A 14,418-nucleotide genomic window follows, 5' to 3' on the forward strand; every position below is an offset into this window, starting at 1 on the left:
TGTCTCTTAATATTATCAATGTGTTTTCACATCAATTCTCAGACATACAGATGATCCCAGAATACAAATTCTTTCAAGGAATGAAATCAAGAAGTCAAAAGTTGTCCTTCTCTGATATATTCTAAGAGAAGTAACTCTAAATCACATGGCTTAGTTCCTTTAGAAAGTGTATAAATAGGGCCCGGAGAGATAGCACAGCAGTGTTTGCCTTGCAAGCAGCTGATCCAGGACCAAAGGTGGTTGGTTCAAATCCCGGTGTCCCATATGGTCCCCCGTGCCTGCCAGGAGCTATATCTGAGCAGATAGCCAGGAGTAATCCCTGAGCACTGCCAGGTATGGCCCAAAAACCAAAAAAAAAAAAAAAAAAAAAAAAAAAGAAAGTGTATAAATAATAGATTCATAAATACAGGGAGAAAAATTTGTGTCAAAAGTCACAAGTTACTAAAGTTAAACTCATTTGTTTGGTATGTAACTGCTGAAACTTGACATGCAGAGAGCATGATACCGGGCTAAGCAAACATATAAGTTTATCCTTAAAGCAAAACAATTCAAGAAATAGCCTTTCCAGAGAAGATGATTTCCAGGTGATAATATAGAATGGACGTGACATTCATTTTTGACTCAGTTAACAAAATCTGACAATTGTGCCATAGTCCTAAAGAATCAAAGTAAACACTCATGAATCCAGAAAGATAGTATAGGGATTAAAAGACACTTGTCTTGCAAGCAGCCAATCCTATTTCAATGCTTAGCATTGTGCTTTGCAAACTCAAGCATTCCGAGTTCTATGGGGAGGTCATTGTCCATGATCTCACTTTTTGTTTAAGGATCACAGGAGTGATCCTACACAGTATTATGGAAGTTGCCTGGTCTAGAGTTATAGAACTATGGGTAGGGAGCTTGCCTTGCACACAGCTGACATTGGTTTTATTTCTGTCACTACATATGATTCCCATACCACAGCAAGGAAAGATCCCTGAGCACAAAGCTAGGAGGCAGTCCAAAATACCACTGGAGTGACCCCAAAACAAGCAACAACAAAAACGTTTTTTAAAAAGAAATTGCATGTAGGATACTGTTAGGCCCGAAGCAGTGGGAGAGGTTCAGACAAAAGGCAGCAGGAGCTTGGAGTCTGGTAAACAGTTTCTCCAGCAATTCAGCAGCAACCATCCAGCAGAAGCAAACTGGCAAGAGTGGCTATGGCAGAGCCTCCTATCCACCCCATCCCATCCCACCCCCAGCACTTCAGCCCAAGGCTTTATATACTTACGGGCCAAATGCCATCCCGCAGCAGTTACAACATATCTGATGTTGTAACTGATGTTTTCACCTTTAAATAAATGGACAGTAGCACACTTATGGCTGGTTAGGGGCCATACTTCCCTAGACAGGCATTAGACCTGTGCTTGAAGCACATTAAAAGATGAAGCAACAGCTAAAAGAAAATTCTGAATGTTTTCTTCCCCTATCCTTCCTCCCTTTTTGAAGCCTGGCTGTAGCCAGGCTGTTGGAGTAGAAGACTCATACTTTCTACATAAGTAGATTTGAGTTACTCTTGGTTAGTTGCTATCAAAGTTACCACAAGTCTCTGTCCAGATACCCTCTGTTCAGAAAGCATATCATTTTCATTCCAGTTCTGAGTGGGGCATCTAGTGATTTCATGCAATGACCACATACCAGCAGCTTTGCCATTCATTTTTGGCCTGATGAAATTTCACTAGACAACTTGTCATTTCTTAAATGCTGGTGGCATCTTGCTGTTTTCCAAATATAATACTAGAATCATCTTACCTTCAAATTGCCAAACTGCTATTTATATCATGTGGCTTTGCTCTTTGATACTAGTATGGTCATTTCCTGATTCTGTCATGCTTGCAGGTTTTGCTAAATGTTCTTTTGGACATTAGAAACTTTTCTTGTCTATAAATATTTGAACACATTTTATAATATTTGACTTTATATCCTTGAAAGCTTCTAAATGGGGTCCATTGGTGCATAATACTCATGATCTATCCTTTGATCAGTATCGATGTGTAAAAGAAATGTCACATTTTCTTTACCATTGTTAATTTGGTTCAGTGTATTCAGTTAGACTACAGTAATTTTAACATTAAGTACAAAAATATAATCAAAGCACAGTCTGGAATAGATGCCAAAATCAGGAGGGAAAAGGGTACTGGAAACTATTCCTCAAAAGGAAAAATACTTAGAATCAACTCTTGGTAAGAACAAGATTTCCTGAGAGCACAAATTCTGCTATGATGGTCACCATTAACATTCTGATTTAGAAATAACATTTTCAGTGAAAGAAAGCATTGTTAGAAATAATTGCTGGAAAGATTCAGATATTTAAGTTACTGCTTTAGTATACGTCAATGATCCTCAGTTACCATTTCTAAAAGTATTTTGTAGTCTATTGAAATTTGATTTAATTATGCCAATAAACAGAGTGAGGGCTAGAGAGAGAGCTAAATGGGCTAAACTTATGCTTTGCATATAAGAGGACTGGGTTTGAACCCTAGCACCACTATGTTTTCTAAGCACCACTAGGAGAATCCACGAATAAGAAGCTGAAAGTAGCCATAGAACACTGCCTGATGAGGTCCCCACATCTTGGTGAGGCCCAAAACCAAATCACCCTCCAATAAGTTATTAAAACCACAGAGTCAGAATGTGCCTTAGTGGCAGAGATCAAGCCAGAGATAAGTGAAAGGATCTGGTCTTGCTCCCTAACATTGCAGAAATAAGTAACTGCCTATAACGAGTGGCAAACACGCGGCTCCCGGCCAAAATGAATGTGGCTCTTTGCCTCTTATCATTATTTTGTATACTGTGGCTCTTTGCCAAGTTTGAATTTTATTATGCTGCTTCTGAGGAGGGACCTCTGAGGAGAGATCTCTGAGAGCTCGTAGTCCTGTCTCCCATCCCTCGGAAATAACCGCACGGGCCAGCGAGTGTGTTGTGTCACATCTTGCCATGAGTTCTTAGTGTGGAGGATGCAGCACACCCTCACCATCATTGCAGGATTTTTACCCTCACTCAAAATGGCAAAATACAATATGTGTTTAATACATTATTGTTAAAATGATATGCTTTTGTGTGAGTGTCTGTTTTGGCAGGTCACTGTGTGGTGTGGCCCTCTGACTCTCACAGTTTGAAATTTTGGCTCTTTGTGTTGAACTTGTTCGCCACCCTTGGCCTGTAAAATGAACCTGGTTTAGATAAATGACATCTAGTGAAAACTAATTTTGTCAAGAAATACTTTGGTGTTTATAACTCTACAATGCATGGATATCTAATAATCTAATAAGTTTACCTTCTTTAATATAACCACTCCCTGCATATAAATGGAATTGCCAATTTTCAAAGCATCAAACAACCCCCTATCAGTTAATTATCTCCATTTCTTTGACCCACAGAACAGATTGAGATCCCAGTGGCCATGTACCTACTTGACCACTATAACTTGTGCAAGAAAGTAAAGCATAGAAAGAAGTGTGTGCTTTGTATCCAATTAATACCAAACACCATTTATTTCCTTAAAGAGCATTTAAAGATCTTATATATAAGCATTCTGAAAGCATGATGACAAATTTGAAAGGTGGCTATCCTAATATTCTTTTGTAGTCCTACAGCGCATTTTATAATGTTTTACATTAACCCAATTTTTCTATCCAATACAAACATGTTTGTATACTATTAACTATCCTGGGCCCAGAGGAATGGCACCGTGACTTAGAGCACCTACCTAGCAAGTATATGATCATGAGTTCCAGACAGCAGAGACAGCTGGGAGTAGAAGAGCATGTCCGGTGTGTATAGACCCAGGTTTGATCGCTGACACACCAATGCCTCCTGAGCATAGTAGAAGCAGCACCACTGGGGGAAAGCTCCAAAAAAAAAAATCCAATTCACAGTCTTCTCCCAAACTGCTGGTGCTCCACTTGTGACAAACAGATCTGTTATTTGTGCATAGCAGCTCTACTGTCTATGATCCCCAGTACTATAAAAACTTTTCTGGCTTCTTTGTAGCCATCTGTGCACTAGCATCACAAAGCAGTGTGATTACCTGTGAACGCTGCATGCAAAAAGGATGCTATAGAGCAGGCCCTAAAGTAGAACACTTGGTGAGCATTTGTCTGAGCACTGCAGCAACTCCTGGTGAGTGCAACTATTATCACAATTCAATGCAAGCCTCACAAGGCACACATGCCAACACCACACCAAGAGAAGCACAGACCTTGTGCACCATGCAAACAATGCATCCTGGAATGCAACCTGGCAAATGCTATTGCTAACAATACCTGAGTACCCCAGTCAGGCATGAATGCAAACATTGAAACAACTTGGTAAATGCTCTAACCACTAAAATTTCAGTCCTCAGAATGATGACTTAGCAAGCTGATTTTTAAAATAAATGAACACACTTTAAAATGCTTACATATGCTTTGATGACTTTATGTAGTTAACCTTACTCTATAGCCACCACGTTATCAGAGCAGAACTGCATCATTTAAATCACCCGTGCCCAATTGTGTTGAACAGAAGCAAGCACAGCCTTTGCCTGGAGGTTGCAACTTTCCCAACCTTGTAGCACCCTTGTTTTAAAAAGAGGACATTGAGATAGACACTGGAATAACTCTCAGTAAAGAACATTTTATTCTGACTCCAAAGAGCTCAGGCAGCCTGAATGATGAGACATTTTCTTATGCAGTCAGGCAGGATTGACCCAGGCTCAAAGACAGAGAGAGATTATTCACGGTGACTCAGCTCTGGAATGGCAGCAAAGAAGCTTAAAGGTGGGTACAGATGGAATTTAAATCTGGAACATTAGCACACAGAAGGTTTCCAAAGAGTTCTTTTCAGGTCATGAGTCCATATGGAAATTGCATTGGAAACTTTTGTCCTGGAGAGCCTCTTGGCATCCTGTAGAGAGGAGCACATAACTGGAAATTTGCTCTCCAGTAGCATTTCAAAGAAATACTCTAAGCATTCTCTTTTGTTTCACCACAAATGACCAGGCAAGCTCATTCATTTACCTGGCAGTTGCTCCTTGTAAAAGGTAAAGAGGGGAACTCAGACTTCCCCAAATTCTTTTATTTGGGGGAAGAAAATTAGCTCCCAAGCAATGCTCAAGGAATCCCACAGTTGCTTCTTGGCCATCTAGGCCTGGAAAACAGTACATAGGCCTGAGGATATGATGCTACTCAATTTTAGAAAGTGTTGCAGTTTTAGGATCTTGATCCCTTCTGGGACCATATGGCAGCAGAAATCCAATCACTATACTGCCACCCTATCCAAAATTTTTACCTAAGAGTAAACTCATGAGCTCATGATGAACTGTAATACATTCTCTTTCCCAGTCTTGAAATGTAAACATGAAAATAAAATGTGTGTGCCTCTCTGGAAATTTCTTTAGGAATGATTTTTCCATGTCCTTTGGTTTAATTCACAGCTGGAAATCATTGCAGTATTTCTTTGTGGTCTTGTTGAAGACAGGTGGCAAGTGCATGAAGGATGGGTACCTGGAACCATAGTCTTGCTTGCCGGATCTAATCGCTGTACCTGGGGGACGTTCATCCACAAAAGAAATACCTTCTTGAGAAAGGACAACCTCTCAAAACATGGCTACATGCCAGAGCACATATTTTGCTCAGCTCAAGGTCTCGTACAAGCTAACTTTTTAATGTCAAAAAAATAAAATGGTGCAAGGCTGGCATTAAAGATCACATCCCAGACATATATTTTTAAAAGCATCAAGTTGTCAGAAACTTGCCAAGAGGAAACAAATATCACACGCAGAAAAAAATCCTGCCAAAAGACGACTTGAACAAAGCTGAAAGCTCTGCAGCCCCATAAAATGTTTTGCCAGTAGCACCAAATATAACTTGAGGTGGAATGTAAACTCAAAAGCTAATCTCATCTGAGGGCTTATTTCCTAGCATGTGACTGAAGAGGCTTTCAAAAGGAAACACAAAACAGATTACAAAGGTTACTTTTAGTGGCTGTCAAAACTCAGATTTGGAATTTTTATTAAAACCATAGAAGGATAAATAAAAAAACCTGATGCTTTTAATTCATCATTCTTAGAATCATTCTTCTTATCACGATTGCATGCATAGAATACAAAAAAGGGGGGTCAGGTAGTAAAGCCTTCTTAATTAAAGCAGCTCTAGCTTAAAGTACTTATGGAGAATGGATTATTAGGAATTTCAAGTGGTTTCCAAACTACTTAACTGTGTTTTTTTTCTTAAAGGGTTTATTTTCCAAAGGTATGACATAAATACATTTGTCATCACTGACAAAATTACCTAGATATGTTTGTGGCAGTTTGGACAGCTTGTCAGAATAACAAACGCATTGCTAATGATCTAGAGAGCTTTATAATTTTCCCATGATTGCTAAGATTCATCTAGATTTTAGAGATGGCAACAGCTTACTTATAATTCAGAACTTAATTTTATGAATTCATTAAGAGTGAACAAATCATTTTCTCAAAATTAAAACAAATATTTGTACTTGAGAGAACTGTGCTTCATGAGAAAAAAATTAGAATGAAGTGAGAAATCAGTAATTCTGAAATGGTTTTATATATTTATATATATACATATATATGCATAGCAGATGGTGGAAGTTAGGGTTTACAGTGTTGGAGAAGTAGGCTACAGACAGTTCAGTGGGAGGAGAATGAACCTAGATTTGAAGATACCAGTTCAAACTCAGGTTTACTTGAATATAGGCACAAATGGACAAATACACAATAAATGACAGATTGATAGCCAATAATTCACATGCATATATTTCCTAGCTATGTCTCTGGGTTGCAAAGAAATAATATCCCAGGAGTCATGGGTTGTCACATAGCATGGGCTCAGATCTTGTTTTCAGTACCCTTTTCCAACAAAATTATGCAATTGTGGAATTGAGGGAAGTGTAAACTGGTGGAGGATATAGTATTGCAAGGCTGTTTGCACAGAATACTCTTATGAACAGTACTGTAAATCATGTGCTTTTAATAAAAATGTAAAAATACTATCTTATCCTAATACTATCTCAGCTTCAATAAATGATGTAATTGCAAAAACCAAATATGAATCCAAGATGAATCATACACTGTAAAAGGAATCTTTTAAAAAATGTATAGCCCGGGGCCGGAGAGATAGCATGGAGGTAAGGCGTTTGCCTTTCATGCAGAAGGTCATCGGTTCAAATCCCGGCATCCCATATGGTCCCCCGTGCCTGCCAGGAGCAATTTCTGAGCATGGAGCCAGGAGTAACCCCTGAGCACTGCCGGGTGTGACCCAAAAGCCACAAAAAAAAAAAAATGTATAGCCCGTGGTAAAGAAATATGATAAACAAGTTCACTAGCCAGCATCTTTAGGACCAAGAATTTAGGACAAACACTGAGTTCCTTTTCAAGTTTCCAGGTAATGTTGCCCATTATGGTCTGACTTCTTAGCTTCCAGTGAGATTTGTCAACACAAACATACCAGTTTGGGGAAAAAAGTGGAAGTTCAAGGCCTTTCGCTGTAACTTTCTCTTCCCTTTTGGGAGGTGATTTTCCTATGAATCACCAATTTTTCACTTCTTCATGTATGCCTACCAAAGTCTGTGATTTTCTAATGCAGCTCAAGATAGCTGTGGGGCAGGATAAAATTTGGGAGATCTTATTCAGATAATAATTGTTATCAAGAAAAAATTTCATGCCATGTTGTCCAAGTTTTATCTTTTGTATAGTTGAAATTTTCATTGCTTGACTCTGCTACTTAAATCAGGCAGGAAGGCCAGATATCAATATTTGTTTTCTCAAGCTTCATATATTGTTTTATTATTATTACTATCAGTAGTAGTAGTAGTATTGATGGGTTGGTCCATATCTAGGGGGACCATGCGGTGTCACATATATAACTAGGGTTGGTCACAGGCAAGGCAAACACCTTAAGTTCCATACTATCCCCCCTGTTCCAAATTTGTTAATTATTAGGAATCAACAATATAAAAGTGAAGGGATAGAATTTTACAGGTAGTATTTAAAGATATCAACACGAGTCAGAGTACTTGGCAGGTAAGCAGCAGTTTTATTTTGTTTTGTTTTCTAATTGAGGTAACAGTTTACTTGCTTTGGGCATATGATGCTATTGCAAAATACCTAACACCAAAATGACAAGACTTCATCTGTCGCTAGGCCCCTTCTCATTCCCATCCTTCATTCTTGCTGGTACATTCAATTAAGTCGGCAATGTCTTATATTTTCATTAGCCAGTCTACTCCCTACTATTTTTTCTTCATGCTCGATGGATGATGAGTGAGATTACCCACTATTTGTCTTTCTCCTTCTGGCTTATTTTGCTTAACATGGTGTCCCATGTTGTTAGTTCCATTCAAGTTGTGGCAAAAGGTATAAATTCATCTTTTCTATACTGTGTAGTATTCCATTGTGTACAAAGACATAGTGACTTTAATTGCTCATCTGTTGAACACTTGTTTCTAGATCTTGACTATTGTAAATAGCAAGCAATCTATTTTCTATTTGTTTTAGAGCCACACCCTGTAGTGCTCAAGGTTTACTCTTAGCTCTGTGCTCAGGGAGTTTGGGGACTATATGAGATGCTGGCAATTGAACCTGGGTTATCTGTTTGCAGGACAAGCACTCTACCTGCTGTACTATCTCCAGCCCCATAAGCAACCTATTTTCTTTTCTTTTCTTTTTTTTTTTAAATATAACATGTATTTATTTATTTATTTATTTATTTATTTTTTGGGTTTTTTTTTGGGCCACACCCGGCGGTGCTCAGGGGTTACTCCTGGCTCCATGCTCAGAAATTGCTCCTGGCAGGCACGGGGGACCATATGGGATGCCGGGATTCGAACCGATGACCTTCTGCATGAAAGGCAAACGCCTTACCTCCATGCTATCTCTCCGGCCCCAGCAACCTATTTTCTATGCTATCTAGAAATTACACATTGGCAAAGGTTTTTCAGAATTTGAAAATGACATATTTAAGTATATAAATCATTGGATCTGGAAAATTCCCTTCCTAGAGAAATATTTTTACACATGCAACTCTATTTGTATAGAGAGCATTAACAGACATATAAAAGTGAGAAATTAGATCCTGGGAAAAGGGGTGGAAGGAGGACAGCCCTAGTTGTCAGAATGGCCCTGATTCATTGTCACTATGTACCTTAAATATTACTGTGAAAGATTTGTTATTCACTTTGGTCACAATAAAAATTATTTTAAAAATATCTGCAACAATTACTTGCTACTCTTAGAAAATTTCATTTTGGGCCTGGAGAGATAGCACAGCGGTGTTTGCCTTGCAAGCAGCCGATCCAGGACCTAAGGTGGTTGGTTTGAATCCCGGTGTCCCATATGGTCCCCCATGCCTGCCAGGAGCTATTTCTAAGCAGACATCCAGGAGTAACCCCTGAGCACCGCCAGGGGTGGCCCCAAAACCAAAAAAAAAAAAAAAAAAAAAGAAAGAAAGTTTCATTTCACAAAGGCAGCTAAAAGGGGCCAAGACAAGGTGGGATTCATCCAGGAATTTCTCTGTCTCCATGAACCTTTTGTTTCTCTACTAAATAAATCCTTGCCATGGTTTATGTTCTGCCGAGCGGGGGGGGGGGGGGGAGAATTCATTTGATTGTTTTTTTTAAATGATACTATTTCCTTCGAATGAGGATAGAGATGCAGAGGTGTGTATTTGCTTATCAATACAACCTTCCTACCTTACTTCCCATGAACTGTCAAGTAACTCTTAAATACTAGTTGCATTTAATTTTGAACAGATGAGTACTCTAGATAAAGCCATGAGATCAAGACAAGCAATCACACTTCAAGTATTACAGTAACTTATTTTCTTTTTTTTTTTGGATTTTTGGGCCACACCCAGTGACTCTCAGGGGTTACTCCTGGCTATGCACTTAGAAATCACTCCTGACTTGGGGACCATATGGGATACCTGGGGATTGAACCTCAGTCAGTCCTCGGTCAGTCGCATGCAAGGCAAATGCCTTACCACTGCGCCACCACTCTGGCCCCTTAGGGTAACTTTTGACATTCCAATAAAAGCTAAAAAATGACTGAGAATTAATTTGACAATAGCGTCTAGGGACTTTTCTCCTTTCCCCTAATAACTGTAATTTCCCCCTTATTGATTATAAATCATTATCCTATGAAGCGCACACACACAGCCTAAAAACTCAAAATTCTCATGAATCATTTTATCAATTTCATCTTAACCACAGAAAGTTTTCTTAACATATATCATTCTGAGCTCTGAAACTAAGTCATAAGTAGAAATCATTAGTGACTTGCACTTCAAGCTAGTAAGAAGCCAATTTCTGTATTCTTGAGAGAAATCCATTCATGATCTATGGGGCAAGTTATTGATATTTTAATGTTTATTTGCATTATGATATAAGTTAAGAGTCCTTCACAACTTATAGGGGGAATGCTTTCCTCTAAGTTCCCCCATCTGCTCCATAAAGCAGTAATGAAATCAGAGGAAAACCTGTGGCTTTTCATTTGAACATTGTATCACAGATATTATGTAATGTGTTTAGGAGAACAATTTGCAAACAACAGAGATTACTCAGAGAAACATCTAAGTATTTCATTTTCACAGCTCAGGCTTCTCTCTCCACTCTTTAACTGCCCCTTCTCAAGACAACAGAGAAGTATAATGTTTCCCTAAAAGGTGAGGGTTCTGTGTGAGATTTCTACTTTCAGAATTAATAAAAGCAAGTAACTTTTTAAGAAAATATTAGTACTTGAAGAAATAGGTAGGAATTATATTTAAAAACTTCACTACACCTAAGCGTGCATCTTATCAATATTGAGTGTCATGAGACCAAAATTTGCCTATTAATTCTGATCTTCTTTCATTACATAAAAATCTCATGGGAAAATGAGTCATGATTTTAAAGACATAAATATAAAAAAACTTCTTATTGACTTAAAATTGCCAGTGAGATCATTGAAAAGTCACCATTTAAAGTATTAAAATTAAAAAAAAGGGAATGATGTATTTTATTATTGTTCTTACCTTACCTAAATAATATTACAAAACCTACCTGAAAAGTCCTTAAATTCCTCCAAGTACAATTTGTTTAGCTATAGACACATGACAAGAAATTAGAAGCATTAGTGAATGTAAATTCAAATAGAGAAAGAGAAAAAAATAGGAAAATAATTGAAGGCCACTGTTTTTTTTAGGATTAGAATGATTATTTTGGGGGCACATATATATGGCGGTGTTCAGGAGTTCCTCCTACTGCACTCGGGAATCACTTCTGACAGTGTTTAGGATGCTATATGGAATGCTATGGATCAAAATGGTTTTGGTTGCATGCGAGGCAAAAGCCCAACCTGATGAAAAAATACTTAAAACAGTTACTTCACTAGACTTGGCTTCAAGTAACAGCCTACAGGTGTGGCCTTTTTCAATATTCTGATAGCTAAGATATATAAACATAGAAAAGGAAAGCTGATATTAACAAGAAATTTTCAAGCCTGATAATAAACATCAACGTAATTTTAATCATATGTCACCTTACAAAAACAAAAAATTTTTTGGCACAAGGAACTTGATCTACATCTAGGGGCAATTCCAGAAATGTTTGTGATTTAACCAGGATCAAATTGAACAAGGGAGAGCTGCACACAAGGTAAATGCTTTCATCCTTATATTGTCTTTCCAGTCCTAAGAAAATCTTACAATTCTATGTTCTTAGAATTTAGGTAAAAAGGCATGGCTTATGGGTTCAATAGTATTTGGGGATAAAGGTAACAGAAATAATTATAGGCTGGGCTAAGTCACTAAATAAAAACTTCTTAATAACTCATGATTAATTTTATTAATAAAAATTAATACAGCAATCAACTAATTAGCATAGTAATTGTCTATTAATTAGATCATTAATCAGAACAATAGTCTGGTTAATGGTTTTTAACTATTACAGAAAATATTCAGACTGGCTACATGATCCAGGTTAACCATGTGCTAAGCAGAAATAACGTTTTCCTGATCTGGCAGCTGAAAACCACTAGTCTATATAATGATTAGACTCTAATCACTTAGCTATATGAGAGCCCTGCATTTTTTTTTTGTTTGTTTGTTTTTGTATCACACCTGGCAGTGCTCAGGGGTTACTTCAAGCACTATGCTCAGATATCACTCCTGGTAGGTTCAGAGACCATATGGGATGCCGGGATTTGAACCACCATCCTTCATGCAAGGCAAATGCCCTACCTCCATACTAACTCTCTGGACCCAGCCCTGCATTCTTTTTTTCTTTTGGTTTTTGAGCCACACCCAGCGGTGCTCAGGGATTACTCCTAGCTATCTGCTCAGAAATAGCTCCTGGCAGGCACGGGGGACCATATGGGGCACAGGGATTCGAACCAATCACCTTAGGTCCTGGATCGGCTGCATGCAAGGCAAACGCCCGCTGTGCTATCTTTCTGGCCTCAGCCCTGCATTATTTTTTTTGCAAGGTTGGAGATTCTCTAATATTAAATGAGCCAGAAAATTTCATTCCGGGTTAAAACTGGCATGCCAATTTAATTTTTTTAATAATATTTTTTATTTAAACACCTTGGTTACAAACATGATTGTGGTTGGGTTTCAGTCATATAAGAGGACCCCCCATCACCAGTGCAACATTCCCACCACCAATGTCCCAAATATCCCTCCTCCCCACCCCGCCCCCACCTGTACTCTAGACAGGCTTTCCAGTTCCCTCATACATTCTCATTGTTAGGATAGTTCGCAATGTAGTTATTTCTCCAAGCTCATCACTTTGTGGTGAGCTTCATGAGGTGAGCTGGAACTTCCAGTCCTCCTCTCTTGTCTCTGAAAATTATTGCAAGAATGTCTTTCATTTTTCTTAAAACCCATAGATGAGTGAGACCATTCTGCGTCTCTCTCTCTCTCTCTCTCTCTCTCTCTCTCTCTCTCTCTCTCTCTCTCTCTCTCTCTCTCTCTCTCTCTCTCTCTCTCTCTCTGACTTATTTCACTCAGCATAATAGATTCCATGTACATCCATGTATAGGAAAATTTCATGACTCCATCTCTCCTGACGGCTGCATAATATTCCATTGTGTATATGTATCAGTTTCTTTAACCATTCATCTGTTGAAGGGCATGTTGGTTGTTTCCAGAGTCTTGCTATGGTAAATAGTGCTGCAATAAATATAGGTATAAGGAAAAGATTTTTGTATTATATTTTTTGTGTTCCTAGGGTATATTCCTAGGAGTGGTATAGCTGGATCGTATGGGAGCTCAATTTCCAGTTTTTGGAGGAATTTCCATATCGCTTTCTAGAAAGGTTGAACTAGACGGCATTCCCACCAGCAGTATTTTTTAAAGCTGTGCCAAGGACAGAATTCCTGCCTCACACATGCAAAAGCCTCACACACAAAAAAAGCCTCTTCTTTTTTACTTTGTTGACATCTTACTCCATCGAATAGAAAATTAAGAAAATGCATAAGCATTTTTTAGTTTTTATTTATATGAACTTACCTCTCATTATGTGTTTTGCTTCTTAAAAGCTGTAACATGATACAGTAGCAAAAATAAAAATTATCCCAGTAAAGTGTTGAGCCTCATGTCTGTTCCTAGCTGTTTTTGTGCTCACCAACTTTTTAAAGGAGAAGACTGAAGTATCATACAAATGGTGATACCCCAAAAGTAGACACTTTAGTATAGAATAACATTATACTTAGTATAGACTAAGAATTTTTTATAGTATTGTTACATATAAAAACAGGTGCAAAAGTTGAGTGCTATATATACTTGAGTATAAGCCAACCCGAGCATAAGCCGACCCCCTAATTTTATCCTAAAAAGTGGGGAAACTTAGTGACTCGAGTAAAAGCTGCCATGGAAAATGCAGCAGCCATGAATAAATTTCAAAAATAAAAATATATACCCAAAACAATTACAATAATTGAGAAATAAGTAGGCTAAATGTTTTTCAACATTCATTGCTAAAGAAACACTGCAAACTAGCAACAACAACTTTAAAAGTTTAAATAAAGTGCAGAAAACTTTAGCTTAACAGGTAATCAAGCTAAATCACAAAGGTTAAATCCTTCAAACCTGGATTCCTCCTCCTCCTCATCTCTATGTCCAAACAGAGCTTCAGATGTATCTGATGTGAGGGTATCAGAATAGACACTGTCATCATCACTGAGTTTGCAGATATCATCATCACTGGTGTCGGTCTCATACAAAAAGCAGTATATTGTTCAGTGGCATACAGTTCAGCCACCTTTCTCTTCAGCTCAACTTGTGCAACTTGAGCTGAAGCACCATCCCTTCCAGCATGTGCACCAAATCAAACAACCTGTATGACCCAAGTATAGCTGGGTTTGGTTTTTCAGCACAAATTTTGTGCCCGATAAACAAG

Source organism: Suncus etruscus, chromosome 13, assembly GCF_024139225.1.
Source record: "Suncus etruscus isolate mSunEtr1 chromosome 13, mSunEtr1.pri.cur, whole genome shotgun sequence".
Lineage (NCBI taxonomy): Eukaryota > Metazoa > Chordata > Mammalia > Eulipotyphla > Soricidae > Suncus > Suncus etruscus.